This window comes from Acanthochromis polyacanthus, chromosome 24, assembly GCF_021347895.1.
Source record: "Acanthochromis polyacanthus isolate Apoly-LR-REF ecotype Palm Island chromosome 24, KAUST_Apoly_ChrSc, whole genome shotgun sequence".
Taxonomy (NCBI): Eukaryota; Metazoa; Chordata; class Actinopteri; family Pomacentridae; genus Acanthochromis; species Acanthochromis polyacanthus.
The window spans coordinates 4,128-20,964 of NC_067136.1; the positions used below are offsets into that span (position 1 = coordinate 4,128).

At 42.0% G+C, this 16,837-nt stretch overlaps 1 long non-coding RNA gene across 1 annotated transcript; it reads left to right on the plus strand.

Moving 5' to 3' along the window:
- The first annotated feature begins 12,892 nt into the window (after positions 1-12,892).
- LOC127532596 (uncharacterized) lies at positions 12,893-16,798 on the plus strand. Its single transcript, XR_007940099.1, has 3 exons — positions 12,893-13,029; positions 13,585-13,665; positions 15,795-16,798. It is a non-coding gene; the product is annotated as an uncharacterized LOC127532596 (long non-coding RNA).
- Positions 16,799-16,837: the final 39 nt, after the last annotated feature.

Sequence of the window (16,837 nt, forward strand, 5' to 3'; positions counted from 1 at the left end):
AAACATAAATAATGCCTCTTTCCCACCGCTGAAAGGTAGACAATGTGCGACAAGCCCAGTTTTATCAAAGTAGCTGTCTTTCAAGTTGCAGAAATAACATTGGTGTCAACTGGAGCCAGTTGAAGGCTGCAGTGATTCTGGTGACACTACAGTGGATCAGAGTGAACTTATTGAATATTTGTGTCCGTCTTTGCTGTTGCAGCAGTTTTGCAATTTGTAGACAGTCTCTGTTCACTTCATAGACACCATAGACTGAAGTTTCTGTTTCACCCACAGCGAGCTTTAGGACACCCAGGTCGGACTGATGTTTGAAATACTGACTGACGGCTCAGATTTAACTGTCTGCAGTACCGTTTTGATGGATGTTAAATTTTCACTCAAAGTCTCCAGGAGCTGGGTCTTTAACCCTTTGCGCTTCAGTACATAGTAGGTGTACCGCCGGCGGTACACTTACTAATTTGCATAGGAATTTCAGGAATGTCCGACGGGTGCAAACGTGCTTATACAAACACTATACGCCGATGGAAAGCTTAGATTCTCATGAATCCGCCGGTATAAACCACTTTCAGATGTGATTACCACAGCGGGTGAGAAAAACACATTTGTCCGACAAAAACGAATATCCATCCATCCGTTCTCTGTACACGGCTTCAACGCACACAGCGCGACTCACATTTCCGGGTTCATTATTACACACAGATGAAAATATTCCACAAAAAACGGCCACAATCCAACATCCAGACAACACAAGCCAGTAAACTATTTTATCCAAAACATGTCCTGAAGTCGGTATAAAATCCACGAATCGGTCGTTTTCAAGGAAATGCACCTCGCGATGCACGACAATATTCCCTGTATTTTTCGTCATTTTTTAAATTTAAAAATAGAATATTAGCGATTTTTTGTACTGAAAATGGCTGGAATTGACTGAAGCTTAAAGGGTTAAAATAACAGCAGTCTGGTTACAGAGTGAAAGCAGCAGTTCCTCTTTAAGGTCAGAGACTGCAGCATCTGAGGGCCTCTTCAGAAGAAGACGTAGTTGATGAAGATGTTCTGGAGCAGAAAGACCACGACCAAGCAGCCTGGAGATCTGAGCCAGCGTCTCCCTCAGGTGGGTGTCAGCGGTGTTCACGGTCAGGTCTGTGGTAATCCTGTCAATAAACAAACAGAAAAAATCTAGATTATAAATCAACATGTAACCAAAGCACTCTGTGTATAACGCCATGGTATAGGATGTAGTTCAGAAAATGTCACAGTATAGTTTACTTTTCTAGAATAACATAGTATGGCCTTCATAGTAGAGCATGTCAGCAAAAAAAATAGATTATTATGTGGTTCAAAAAGCATAAAATGATAGGATATTGTCTAAAATTGTCATGGATGATGTGTGGTTCAAAAATGTTATAGTGCAGTTTATTGTCAAAATAGTATGTTATTGAAGAAAACATCAGAGTTTAATATGTGCTCTATAAAATGACAGAGAATAATAGTTCATTGCTCAAGTAAAAGTATAGTAATCTTTAAAACTGTTCAAATTCTTATATGTTGCTAAAAAAAACAACAACAAAAAACTAAAACAAAAAAAGTAATCGTAATATGTCAATTAAAAAAGCCTGTAGCATAGCATGTCGCTCTAAACACGTCAGAGTTTAGCCTTTGGTCCACAAAACGTTGTTCTGTCCCAGCTGTCTGAAGTAGGTGAGGAGCAACACAAACACAGTCCAAACGCTGGTTTCCGGAGGGTTAGACGAGGATTTATTTGAAAGAGTAAGTTTACAACAACACAACATGTGAGCAGAAAAATCACAACGTCTGTCTTTAGTTCAGCTGAAAATATGAGTTTTTGTCTTTTTTACTGGCCAAACTTTTCAGGAAGTAGATGAAGAATAACTAAAAGGAATATTCCCCCTCAAACCTCCACTAGGGCAGTCTGTGTAGCAGCGACAGCAGAAAGAGGTCCTCTCTGGGTGGAAGAACGGCGTCTGAGTGGCAGCTCTTTCTGCTCTGACCTTACTCACTAAACTCAAGGTCCATGGAGGACTCCAGTAGTTGACGTTTCCTGCTGCAACCTTCTCTTTTTCAGCTTTCTTCCACATCTGATCGCTCCTGACCTGGTTTTTGTTGATGTTTTTGACTCTTTTTCTGAGCTTTGACTGATCCGAGAACATGAAGTACATCATCGTTATCGGCAGCGTAACCAATGGAGGGAAAACCAGCCTCACCAACCGCCTGATCAAGAACCTGTCCAACTGCTGCTGGTCCATCAGGATGACTTCTTCAAGTCCAAAGATCAGACTGAAGTTGGTGAAGATGGCTTTAAGCAGTACGATGTCATCACTGCTCTGGACATGGACCCATGATGAGGAGGATCTACGCGTGGCTGGAGAACCCGGTGAAGTTTGAGAAGTCTCATGGCGTTAATAACACCCTGGACACAGAGATGGTCCTGAAGGAGGAGGAGGAGACTCACATCCTCACTGTGGAGGACTTCCTGCTTCACACCTACAGGCCTTTGATGGACGTGCTGAACCAACGTTACTTTATTTCCATCCCATATGAAGAATGCAGAAAGAGGAGGAGCTCTAGGAAGTCCACGGTGCCAGACCCCCCATCCTGTTCTATGTCCACGTCTGGACCATGGACCTGCAACACAAGAACATCTGCTCACTGTGGAAGATTGAAAGCAGCTTTTAGTGATTTCTATGCAGAACACTGTGATGTTTGCTGAGCTGTGAACTATTAAATGACTGAAGAATATGGAGTATTGTTCCTGTTTATTATTGTTCTCAGGTTTACTGTTAAATGTACAGAGTGCTGCTTAATGTATTTTATTGTATTTTAAAATTCCTGCACAGAACATTCAGATTATTTTAGCACAGATAAAGGTACAGATTGTTGTTGTTCACTGTGTATTGGGTAGAACTCATTTTGATTTAGACTGATTAGTACACAGAACCCTGTGATGTTTCTGGTTTACAGCTGAGAACTAGCTGCTAAAAGTACAGAATATTATTTCTTATTTTAGGTGTGATAATTGTCAGTAAACATTCTAAGAAGTGGAAATTAACAGGGTTGTATATAGAGCTGTTCTTGTACAATGTTTGTCTCTTAACTGCCCTCAGGATTCTGTGGTTGAGCTAACAGTTTTACATAACATCAGATGCTGCAGCTGATGATGCTGGAATTCACAGAAACAAGGAAACAAATCCATCAGAATTTAATGTTAACAGTCCAAAATGAAAAGGTCATATACAGCTTTACTACTGGGTTAAAGAGCCAAAAAACCATGAAAAATACTTTGGAAAAGTCAGAGGTTGGTAGCAGCTTTCATTTTTTATTACAACTTTTCAGTGCCCCCCCCCCCCACACACACACACACACACACACACACACACACACTCACACACACTCACACACTCTGACACTAATCTGGATCTGCCCCGGCTGTCAGGACGTCAAAGAAGAGAAATCAGTTGAATTTTCTTCAGCCTTTATTCTCTGCAGAAGTCATGAATACATGTAAACTGTCTTCTGAATTCTCTCGGCACTCTGCTCCCACAGCAGTAAAACACTGAAACATTTTTAGAAAGTACATTTTCAGCAATGAAGACAAATCAAATACAAAACGAAGAACAACGCCACCTGGTGGCTACATCAACACACTGCATCAGGGTGGAATGACTGATGGGAAATAAAAGTTCTAACTTCAAATAAAACACATACCTCCAGAAGAGATGAGCCCATGTAAACCGTCTTCTGCTCCTGAACATACAAGCTAGAACAATGATCACCTGCTAAAAACGGAACCAAAAACATCGATAAAACTTCTGACAATGGTAAACAATATGCACTGACATGACGGCCCACAGAAAGTAAACTGCGACTGTGTGGGAATATGGGAGGAGCTACGGAAGCCCGGTGGGCACAGACAGCAGGGTGCAGAAAGGCAATTCATATTTCCAAAATCAATAACAGCTGATAAAATGACTCAATGAGATAAAATTTAAAAATAGTCAACATAACAACAACAAACAAATTGAATATCGGCTCATCCCATCCTGTGATCACATAAACATATACACACATGTCTATAACATATACACAATATGTCAATGTGATCACCCCCTCCTCCCCCCAGACGAAAATATTCAGAGCTCGTCTCTTCCCTTCGCCTTCGGCCCACTTTGCTGCCGACTCTGACGTCACGCTTCACTTTGTTGCATAAACACAAGACAAGATGCTGAAGACCTCCACTGTTTGGGAATTCTTCAGTTTAACTGAAGACAAAACGAAGGCAGTGTGCGTCCGGGAGACCAGACGAATGGATCCGAATATTCGGGCCGTCTCCGCCACATCTCGTCTCCCCCCCACCCCACCCCCATCCCGTATAAAGTTACACACAGATGTTCTGCTGATCACAGAGTCCACAGGAGATTCTACGTCTAAACCTGCTGGGACACAAAGAAAGGATTAATATGATGGTCCCAAAGACAGCAACAAATCCGATTCCTCCAATGATGGCTCCAGATGTGTCATTTCCAGATGTGTTGCCTCCATCTGCAGCACCTGAAGAGCAGAAAACAGACTTGTATCACATTCAGCCAATCAGGAGCTCTTCTTTGTATGACATACTGCACTAGTACGTCACTTGTGCTGTTTTTTTCTCTTATTCCTCTTTTTTATTTTTATTCTTATAATAACTTGCTAGATTTGTTTACACATTTATCCCTCTCTTTACTACATCATTGTTGCACTGTCTGCTCTACCTGTCTTTTTAATAGCCCCCTGGGGACAAATAAAGTTTTCTGAATCTGAATCTCATCTGGGGGCTGCTCACTTGCAGCAAGAAGATCCCCGGTTCAAATCCCGGCCTGTCCTGGGATCTTTCTGCATGGAGTTTGCATGTTCTCCCTGTGCATGCGTGGGTTTTCTCCGGGTACTCCGGCTTCCTCCCACAGTCCAAAAACATGCTGAGGTTAATTGGTTACTCTAAATTGTCCGTAGGTGTGAATGTGAGTGTGATTGTGTGTCTGTATATGTAGCCCTGTGACAGACTGGTGACCTGTCCAGGGTGTCCCCTGCCTTCACCCGAGTCAGCTGGGATAGACTCCAGCACCCCCCATGACCCTAGTGAGGATAAAGTGGTGTATAGAGGATGGATGGATGATTCTCATCTGAACTCTGGTTCTACAGACAGTAAACACAATTTGTCATGTTGTCATGGAAATGTTCTCACCTCCGTCAGTAACCTCCAGGTAGACTATGGAGGAAAAGGTTCCGGTACTGTTTTTACAGAACCACTCATATTCTCCAGCGTCTTCTCTGGTCACATTCATGACACTTCCATAGACTATACCGGACTTCAACGGATATTCTGTCCCCTCCACTCGGCCCACAAACGATGGACCCTGATCTTCTGGATGTATGGGATGTCCGTCTATGTAGGAGTAGATATATTTACCACTGCCACGTCTTTTCGGGCCTACTGAATCGTGGCGCTGTAGTCTGGACCCGTCAGAGTGACGTTCTGCCCAGAGTGGACTGGACTGGTCTGGTCTGGTCTGGTGGACTGGTCTGGTCTCCTGAAAGATTAAACCAGAACAGAAACATTAAAGCTGTTGGAAACGCCATCAGGACTGTGATCAGAGAATCATCTCTCAGTTCACAAATCAGAGTTCACAGAGCTGGTTTAACCAAAATTAACTCCAGAAGAAGAAGAAAGGAGACAAACACCAAAGAAGAAGAAGGTGGACCAATGTGTGTGAGAGTGGGTGGTGAACGACCACTGTGATTGGCTGATGTGTGAAAAGAGGCGGGTCTTGGGTTTATCGTGTGAATCCACAAGTTTCACATAACTCTTCTAAACAAAGAACATTGATAAAGACGACTGTAGCTACGTGTCCACTAGATGTGATTTCCCTGCATGGCAACACACCGCATCTGGAAATCTCACAGCCTTTGGGTGGTCACTAGTGGACACAACACTGTCACATGACAGCACTGGACCACCAGCGGGCCTCTACGTGGTCACATGACAGCGGTGGACCACCAGCGGGCCTCTAAGTGGTCACATGACAGCGGTGGACCACCAGCGGGCCTCTACGTGGTCACATGACAGCGCTGGACCACCAGCGGGCCTCTAAGTGGTCACATGACAGCGGTGGACCACCAGCGGGCCTCTACGTGGTCACATGACAGCGGTGGACCACCAGCGGGCCTCTACGTGGTCACATGACAGCGGTGGACCACCAGCGGGCCTCTAAGTGGTCACATGACAGCGGTGGACCACCAGCGGGCCTCTAAGTGGTCACATGACAGCGGTGGACCACCAGCGGGCCTCTACGTGGTCACATGACAGCGGTGGACCACCAGCGGGCCTCTAAGTGGTCACATGACAGCGGTGGACCACCAGCGGGCCTCTACGTGGTCACATGACAGCGGTGGACCACCAGCGGGCCTCTAAGTGGTCACATGACAGCGGTGGACCACCAGCGGGCCTCTAAGTGGTCACATGACAGCGGTGGACCACCAGCGGGCCTCTAAGTGGTCACATGACAGCGGTGGACCACCAGCGGGCCTCTATGTGGTCACACAACATGAGGAGACACACAACATGAGGAGAGACACACAACATGAGAAGAGACACACAACATGAGAAGAGACACACAACATGAGGAGAGACACACAACATGAGGAGAGACACACAACATGAGGAGAGACACACAACATGAGGAGAGACACACAACATGAGTAGAGACACACAACATGAGGAGAGAGACACAACATGAGGAGAGACACACAACATGAGGAGAGACACACAACATGAGAAGAGACACACAACATGAGTAGAGACACACAACATGAGTAGAGACACACAACATGAGGAGAGACACACAACATGAGGAGAGACACACAACATGAGGAGAGACACACAACATGAGGAGAGACACACATGAGTAGAGACACACAACATGAGGAGAGACTCACAACATGAGGAGAGACACACATGAGGAGAGACACACAACATGAGTAGAGACACACAACATGAGTAGAGACACACAACATGAGGAGAGACACACAACATGAGTAGAGACACACAACATGAGGAGACACACAACATGAGGAGAGACACACAACATGAGTAGAGACACAGAACATGAGTAGAGACACACAACATGAGGAGAGACACACAACATGAGTAGAGACACACAACATGAGGAGACACACAACATGAGTAGAGACACACAACATCAGGAGAGACACACAACATGAGGAGAGACACACAACATGAGTAGAGACACACAACATGAGGAGACACACAACATGAGTAGAGACACACAACATGAGAAGAGACACACAACATGAGTAGAGACACACAACATGAGGAGAGACACACAACATGAGGAGAGACACACAACATGAGGAGAGACACACAACATGAGGAGAGACACACAACATGAGAAGAGACACACAACATGAGTAGAGACACACAACATGAGGAGACACACAACATGAGAAGAGACACACAACATGAGTAGAGACACACAACATGAGGAGAGACACACAACATGAGGAGAGACACACAACATGAGTAGAGACACACAACATGAGAAGAGACACACAACATGAGGAGACACACAACATGAGAAGAGACACACAACATGAGAAGAGACACACAACATGAGGAGAGACACACAACATGAGAAGAGACACACAACATGAGGAGACACACAACATGAGGAGAGAGACACAACATGAGAAGAGACACACAACATGAGGAGAGACACACAACATGAGAAGAGACACACAACATGAGGAGAGAGCCACAACATGAAGAGAGAGCCACACAACATGAGGAGAGACACACAAGATGAGGAGAGACACACAACATGAGGAGACACACAACATGAGGAGAGACACACAACATGAGGAGAGACACACAACATGAGAAGAGACACACAACATGAGGAGAGAGACACAACATGAGAAGAGACACACAACATGAGAAGAGACACACAACATGAGAAGAGACACACAACATGAGGAGAGAGACACAACATGAGAGAGACACAACATGAGGAGAGAGACACAACATGAGGAGAGAGACACAACATGAGAAGAGACACACAACATGAGGAGAGAGACACAACATGAGAAGAGACACACAACATGAGGAGAGACACACAACATGAGGAGAGACACACAACATGATGAGACACACAACATGAGGAGAGAGACACAACATGAGAAGAGACACACAACATGAGGAGAGACACACAACATGAGAAGAGACACACAACATGAGGAGACACACAACATGAGGAGAGAGACACAACATGAGAAGAGACACACAACATGAGGAGAGACACACAACATGAGGAGAGACACACAACATGAGGAGACACACAACATGAGGAGACACACAACATGAGGAGAGAGACACAACATGAGAAGAGACACACAACATGAGGAGAGACACACAACATGAGAAGAGAGACACAACATGAGAAGAGACACACAACATGAGGAGAGACACACAACATGAGGAGAGACACACAACATGAGAGACACACAACATGAGGAGACACACAACATGAGGAGACACACAACATGAGGAGACACACAACATGAGGAGAGAGCCACAACATGAAGAGAGAGCCACACAACATGAGGAGAGACACACAAGATGAGGAGAGACACACAACATGAGGAGACACACAACATGAGGAGACACACAACATGAGGAGAGACACACAACATGAGGAGAGACACACAACATGAGAAGAGACACACAACATGAGGAGAGAGACACAACATGAGAGAGACACAACATGAGGAGAGACACACAACATGAGGAGAGAGACACAACATGAGAAGAGACACACAACATGAGGAGAGAGACACAACATGAGAAGAGACACACAACATGAGGAGAGACACACAACATGAGGAGAGACACACAACATGATGAGACACACAACATGAGGAGAGAGACACAACATGAGAAGAGACACACAACATGAGGAGAGACACACAACATGAGAAGAGACACACAACATGAGGAGACACACAACATGAGGAGAGAGACACAACATGAGAAGAGACACACAACATGAGGAGAGACACACAACATGAGGAGAGACACACAACATGAGGAGAGACACACAACATGAGGAGAGACACACAACATGAGGAGACACACAACATGAGAAGAGACACACAACATGAGGAGAGACACACAACATGAGGAGAGAGACACAACATGAGAAGAGACACACAACATGAGGAGAGAGACACAACATGAGAAGAGACACACAACATGAGGAGAGACACACAACATGAGGAGAGACACACAACATGAGGAGAGACACACAACATGAGGAGACACACAACATGAGGAGACACACAACATGAGGAGACACACAACATGAGGAGAGAGACACAACATGAGGAGAGAGACACAACATGAGAAGATTCAATTCATTTCAATTTTATTTATATAGCGTCAATTACAGTCAAATCGTCTCAAGACGCTTTACAGAACCCAAATGCCTGACCCCCAGAGCAAGCCCAAAGGAGACAGTGGCAGGAAAACACCCTTTTAACAGGGAAGAAACCTCGAGCAGAACCCGGCTCTATATAGGGGGGACCCATCTGCCTGCTGGCCGGGGGGGTTGAGAAGGACAGAAGAGGGCAAGGGGGAGGGATGGGAGAAGAGGGAGGGGTGGGAAAGCAAGGAAAACACAACACACATTTGGATACATGCATGACAGGATATGTGACACAGACAAAGTATAAGCTAACATTGAAAACTGACTCATAGTTTACTCTTATGATGTATGGCTCTGACATTAAACATACTCCATATATAGCTAGCAGTAAAATTCAAACAGTATGTAAGTTAGCATAACAGTATAGTGAAGGCAATGCAGAGTTGACTGGTGGAAAAAGGGAGTTGGAAGCAGAGGGCTGGAGGAAGGTCAGCAGCAGCATCCCACAGTGGACATGATGGAGACTGGACCAGCTGGTGGAACATCAACCGCAGATCTGAAGCATCCAGCTCTGGGACCAGGGACACTCGGAGAAATAGCACAGGGGGAAACAGAGTGAATGTACTGCAATAACGGTATACATATTAAATGTAAAGGTAGATAGAGAAGGGCTCAGTGCATCAAGAGAAGTCCCCCAGCAGCCTATAGGCCTATAGCAGCATGACTAGGGGCAGAACGAAGGGACGTCCAAGAGGGAGTCAGCTGTGCAATGAAGACACAAGCCGAACCCCTGTGGGTCACCCAGTCAGCCCCAACTATAAGATTTGTCAAAAAGGAACGTTTTAAGCCTGGTCTTAAAAATAGAGAGGGTGTCTGCCTCCAGAACCCAAACTGGGAGCAGGTTCCACAGGAGAGGAGCTGATAACTGAAGGCTCTGCCTCCCATTCTACTTTTAGAAATTCTAGGAACAACAAGTAAGCCTGCAGCTTGAGAGCGAAGAGTTCTACTAGGATAATAAGGTACTATCAGATCTTTAAGATATGATGGAGATTGGTTATTAAGAGCTTTATATGTCAGAAGAAGGATTTTAAATTCTATTCTGGATTTAACAGGAAGCCAGTGAAGAGAGGCAAGTATAGGGGAAATATGATCTCTTTTGCTAACTCCTGTCAGTACTCTCGCAGCAGCGTTTTGGATCAACTGTAGATGTTTGAGAGAGCTATTTGGACAACCCAATAATAAGGAATTACAATAGTCAAGCCTGGAAGTAACAAAAGCATGAACTAATTTTTCTGCATCACTCTGAGACAGAATGTTCCTGATTTTTACAATATTACGCAGGTGAAAAAAGGAAGTCCTACAGACTTGCTTTATGTGTGAGTTAAAGGACATGTCCTGGTCAAAAATAACTCCAAGATTCCTCACAGTAGTACTGGAGGCCAATGTGATGCCATCCAGAGTAACTATTTGCTTTGAAAGCGAGTTTCTAAGATGTTTGGGGCCAAATACAATGACTTCAGTTTTGTCTGAATTTAGCAGTAGGAAGTTAAAAGTCATCCAGGTTTTAATGTCCTTAAGACAATCTTGCAGTCTAGCTAACTGATCAGTTTCATCTGGCTTCATAGATAAATACAATTGTGTGTCATCTGCATAACAATGGAAGTTAATACAATGCTTCCTTTTTTTTTTTTTTTCTTTTTTCTTTTTTTTTTTAATACATGAGGAGAGACACACAACATGAGGAGACACACAACATGAGGAGACACACAACATGAGGAGAGACACACAACATGAGTAGAGACACACAACATGAGTAGAGACACACAACATGAGGAGACACACAACATGAGGAGACACACAACATGAGAAGAGACACACAACATGAGGAGACACACAACATGAGGAGACACACAACATGAGGAGAGACACACAACATGAGGAGACACACAACATGAGGAGAGACACACAGCATGAGGAGAGACACACAACATGAGGAGAGAGACACAACATGAGGAGAGAGACACAACATGAGGAGACACACAACATGAGAAGAGACACACAACATGAGGAGACACAACATGAGGAGAGACACACAACATGAGGAGACACACAACATGAGGAGAGACACACAACATGAGGAGACACACAACATGAGGAGAGACACACAGCATGAGGAGAGACACACAACATGAGGAGAGAGACACAACATGAGGAGAGACACACAACATGAGTAGAGACACACAACATGAGGAGAGAGACACAACATGAGGAGAGAGACACAACATGAGTAGAGACACACAACATGAGTAGAGACACACAACATGAGGAGAGACACACAACATGAGTAGAGACACACAACATGAGGAGAGAGACACAACATGAGGAGAGACACACAACATGAGGAGAGACACACAACATGAGGAGACACACAACATGAGGAGAGACACACAACATGAGGAGACACACAACATGAGGAGAGACACACAACATGAGGAGACACACAACATGAGGAGAGACACACAACATGAGGAGAGACACACAACATGAGGAGAGACACACAACATGAGGAGAGACACACAACATGAGGAGAAACACACATGAGTAGAGACACACAACATGAATAGAGACACACAACTGTCTTTGTGAATCTAAATGAATCTGAACATGTCAAATGTACCTCAGTGGAACCACCATCAGGGCAGAAAATCGGGTACTTTGACCACCAGGCAGTAGACAGGAGAGGACATCTAGGCGTAGCGCCCCCTGGTGGGATAGACTAGCTCAGGGATGTGGAAGGTCACCTCACGAGAACAGAAGGAACCTGAGCTGGTGCAACAGGTGGAGAGATACGTCTGAAATGATCTGCTTCATCTGTGACCCGACCCTGGATAAGAAGAAGAAAATGGATGGATAGTTAATGTTCAGGTTTTTGGTACTTTTGTTTGTTAATGTTCAGGTTTTTGGTACTTTTGTTTGTTAATGTTCAGGTTTTTGGTACTTTTGTTTGTTAATATCAAAGTTTTTGATACTTTTGTTTATTAGTATCCAGGTTTTTGACACTTTCATTCATTAATATTCAGATTTTTGACACTTGTGGTCATTAACATCCAAGTGTTGGAGACTTTTGTTTATTAACATCCAGGTTTTTGACACTTTTGTTCATTAACATCCAGGTTTAGGATGCAGGACTTTATATTGCAGTCAGTATTGAGCTGGATATCTACATTTTAAACAGCCACAGGTCTCCTTTAACCTGTGAACTCATATTTCTGAGGTGTTGCATCAGATGTTAGCAGCTCAGTGATCAGCTGTGTGAACCTTGTGTGGTTGGAACATGTGTGGTGTGACTTCCTTCCAGCAGCAGTGAAATGACTAACCTCGATGCTGTACGTCTTTATTTTAGAACCTCTGGCCTCACCGACACGTCTTCCTCCTTCTCACCTCCCTCTGCTGCTGTCTGCTGCATCCATCGCTGCTCTGGTCGCCGTGACGATTCTGGTTTTACTGCTGAGACGACGAGTCGGCGGCAAAACTGGAGGTCAGAATCCTGGACTGGATTTAAACTGCTGTTGGCCTGCAGTGTTGTGTGTCTGTGGTTGTTGTGTGTCTGTTCTAATTTGGCATCTTTTATGTCTCTCTGTAGTTGTTTTATATCTTTATGTGGTTGTTTTGTGTCTCCTTGTGGTTGTTTTGAATCTTTTTGTGTTGAATTTGTGTCTGTGTTTATTTTGTGTCTCCTTGTGGTTGTTTTGTGTCTCTTTGTGGTCATTTTGTGTAGTTTTATATGTATTTTGTGTCTCTTTATGGTCGTTTTGTGTCTCTGAGGTTTTTTAAGTATTTTTGTGGTCATTTTGTGTCTCTTTGAGGTTGTTTTGTGTCTCTTTGAGGTTTTTAAGTATTTTTGTGTTCATTTTGTCTCTCTGAGAGTGTTTTTTGTCTGTTTGTGGTCATTTCATGTCTCTTTGAGGTTTCTTTGAGTCTTTTTGTGTTTATTTCATGTCTTCTCGCAGGCCTTGATTTTCCACATGAAGGTTTGTCGTATTTTTGTGTAGTTCTTTCGTGTCTTCATGTATTCATCATGGAGTTGTTCCAGGTGGAGGTGGACCCTCAGAAGACGTGACGTACTCGGATGTTGAGATGTTCCACAACCAGCAGCTGGTCAGAACGCACACAGGTAACTCCAGCTGAACCTCTGGCTGGTTGTGTAGAGAACCTTTAGGTTTGTTGTGTCGCTGCAGAAGATGTCTTAGAGTGTTGAGACGACATCTAAAGGAGTTTAGTTGTGTTAAGGTGTTTATTCTTACAGGTTGACACAATAAAACTTGATGTCTTTTGAAGTTGTGACCAACGAGAGACTTTGAAACAAAACATCTGCACAGTTTGTGGTTGTTTTGTGTCTCTTTGTTGGTGTTTTACATGTTAAAGGGCATTTTGTGTCTTTTTGTGTTCATGTTTTTGGCATTTTTGTCCATTAATATTTAAGTTTTTAGAACTTTTGTGAGTTATTATTGAGGTTTTTAAAACTTGTATGTTAATATCCAGGTTTTTGACACTTTTTCTCATTAATATCCAGGTTTTTGACACTTTTTTCATTAATATCCAGGTTTTTGACACTTTTTCTCATTAATATTCAGGTTTTTGACACTTTTTTCATTAATATCCAGGTTTTTGACACTTTTTCTCATTAATATCCAGGTTTTTGACACTTTTTTTCATTAATATCCAGGTTTTTGACACTTTGGTTCATTGATATCCAGGTTTTTGATATTTTTTCTCATTAATATTCAGGTTTTTAAAAGTTTTGTTCATTAATATCCAGGTTTTTGACACTTTTTTCATTAATATCCAGGTTTTTGACACTTTTTCTCATTAATATCCAGGTTTTTGACACTTTTTTCATTAATATCCAGGTTTTTGACACTTTTTCTCATTAATATCCAGGTTTTTGACACTTTTTTTCATTAATATCCAGGTTTTTGACACTTTGGTTCATTGATATCCAGGTTTTTGACATTTTTTCTCATTAATATTCAGGTTTTTAAAAGTTTTGTTCATTAATATCCAGGTTTTTGACGCTTTTGTTCATTGATATCCATATTTTTTAGACTTTTCTTCATTAATATCCAGAATTGTGCCATTTTTATTTGTTAATATCCAGGTTTTTGACGCTTTGGTTCATTGATATCCAGGTTTTTGATATTTTTTCTCATTAATATTCAGGTTTTTAAAACTTGTATGTTAATATCCAGGTTTTTGACACTTTTTCTCATTAATATCCAGGTTTTTGACACTTTGGTTCATTGATATCCAGGTTTTTGACATTTTTTCTCATTAATATTCAGGTTTTTGGAAGTTTTTTTCAATAATATCCAGGTTTTTGACACTTTTGTTTATTGATATCCAGGTTTTTCACATTTTTTCTCATTAATATTCAGGTTTTTAAAAGTTTTGTTCATTAATGTCCAGGTTTTTGACACTTTTGTTCATTGATATCCATATTTTTTAGACTTTTCTTCATTAATATCCAGAATTGTGCCATTTTTATTTGTTAATATCCAGGTTTTTGACACTTTTGTTCATTGATATCCATATTTTTTAGACTTTTCTTCATTAATATCCAGAATTGTGCCATTTTTATTTGTTAATATCCAGGTTTTTGACGCCTTGGTTCATTGATATCCAGGTTTTTGATATTTTTTCTCATTAATATTCAGGTTTTTAAAAGTTATGTTCATTAATATCCAGGTTTTTGACACTTTTTCTCATTAATATTCAGGTTTTTGGAAGTTTTTTTCATTAATATCCAGGTTTTTGACACTTTTGTTCATTGATATCCGTATTTTTTAGACTTTGGTTCATTAATATCCAGAATTGTGCCATTTTTATTTGTTAATATTCAGGTTTTTTAGACTTATGTTCATTAATATCCATTTTTTGGACACTTTTTCTCATTAATATTCAGGTTTTTGGAAGTTTTTTTCATTAATATCCAGGTTTTTGACACTTTTGTTCATTGATATCCATATTTTTTAGACTTTGGTTCATTAATATCCAGAATTGTGCCATTTTTATTTGTTAATATTCAGGTTTTTTAGACTTATGTTCATTAATATCCATTTTTTGGACACTTTTGCTCATTAATATTCAGGTATTGGACACTTTTGTTTGTTTGTTAATATCCAGGGTTTTGATACCTTTGTTCATTAATATCAAGATTTTTAGAAGTTTTGAGTGTTATTCTCCAGTTTTTGATTTCCTTGGTGCTTGGTGATCTCTCCAGCAGGATGTGTTTGTGTTTTCTAGAGTTTCCAGCTGAACCACAAGTCGTCTACTCTTCGTTGAAGACGACTTCACTGCAGTCCAACCACTGACGTCCACTCAGACCTTCATCCTTTATTTAATCATGTATTTTGTGTAAATTAATTGTCAGAAAACTACATGAACCAACATCTGAGCGTTTCTTCTTTTCACCTTCAGATGTGTTTTTAGGTTTTACTCTGCTCCAACCCTGAGGTTCCAGTCAGCTGCTGCGTAAATCTCAAGATCAAGACTTGTTGTGGGTTTCACCAAGATGCAGAATGGAATATTTAACTCTGGTTTCTTTGTGGTTTAATCTGCATTTTAAGTGTTTCACCGCTGAGAGGCAAGAATGAGATCATGAAAACCAACACCACAGATTTTAAACAGACGCTAGAAACGAACACAAGTCTGAAAGAAGAAACTTTCTTCAGTGAAACTTAGAAGAGATCCCATCTGTACAATTCTTTCTCACTTCATAAAGACCCTTAAACATCTCTTGGTGCATTATGATCCAGGTTTTGACATTTTTATGCCTTAATGATCCATTTTTTAACACTTTGGAGCATTAATCTATTGATTGTTTTGTGCTATCATGCAATAAAATCCTAGTTACCTCCGCCAAGGAGGTTATGTAACATCTGGCGTTTGTGTGTCTGTCTGTTAGCAAGATAACTCAAAAACGCCTGGGCAGATTCAGATGAAATTTTGAGGGGATGTAGACTATGGTAAGAGGAAGAGCTGATTTAATTTTGGTGGCAATCCGGAAAGGATCCTGGATTCTGGATCACTTTGAATTTTGTAGTATGTTTTAGTATGTGGTCCAAAATATGACAAAAACATCATAGGTTAGTATGTCGTCCAGCTAATTAGAGCAAGGTGTCCAGATAGCTCAACTGGTTAAGAAGGTGATTCGTAAACAGAACTGTGTCAGAGATGCAGGTTTGATTCCAGCTCATGATCCTTTACTGCATGGGTTTCCTGTTTTCCTTTCTGTGGGAATGTCAATATCCTTGGCGGAGGTCTGCGCTCTCTGAGTGCTTTTCCAG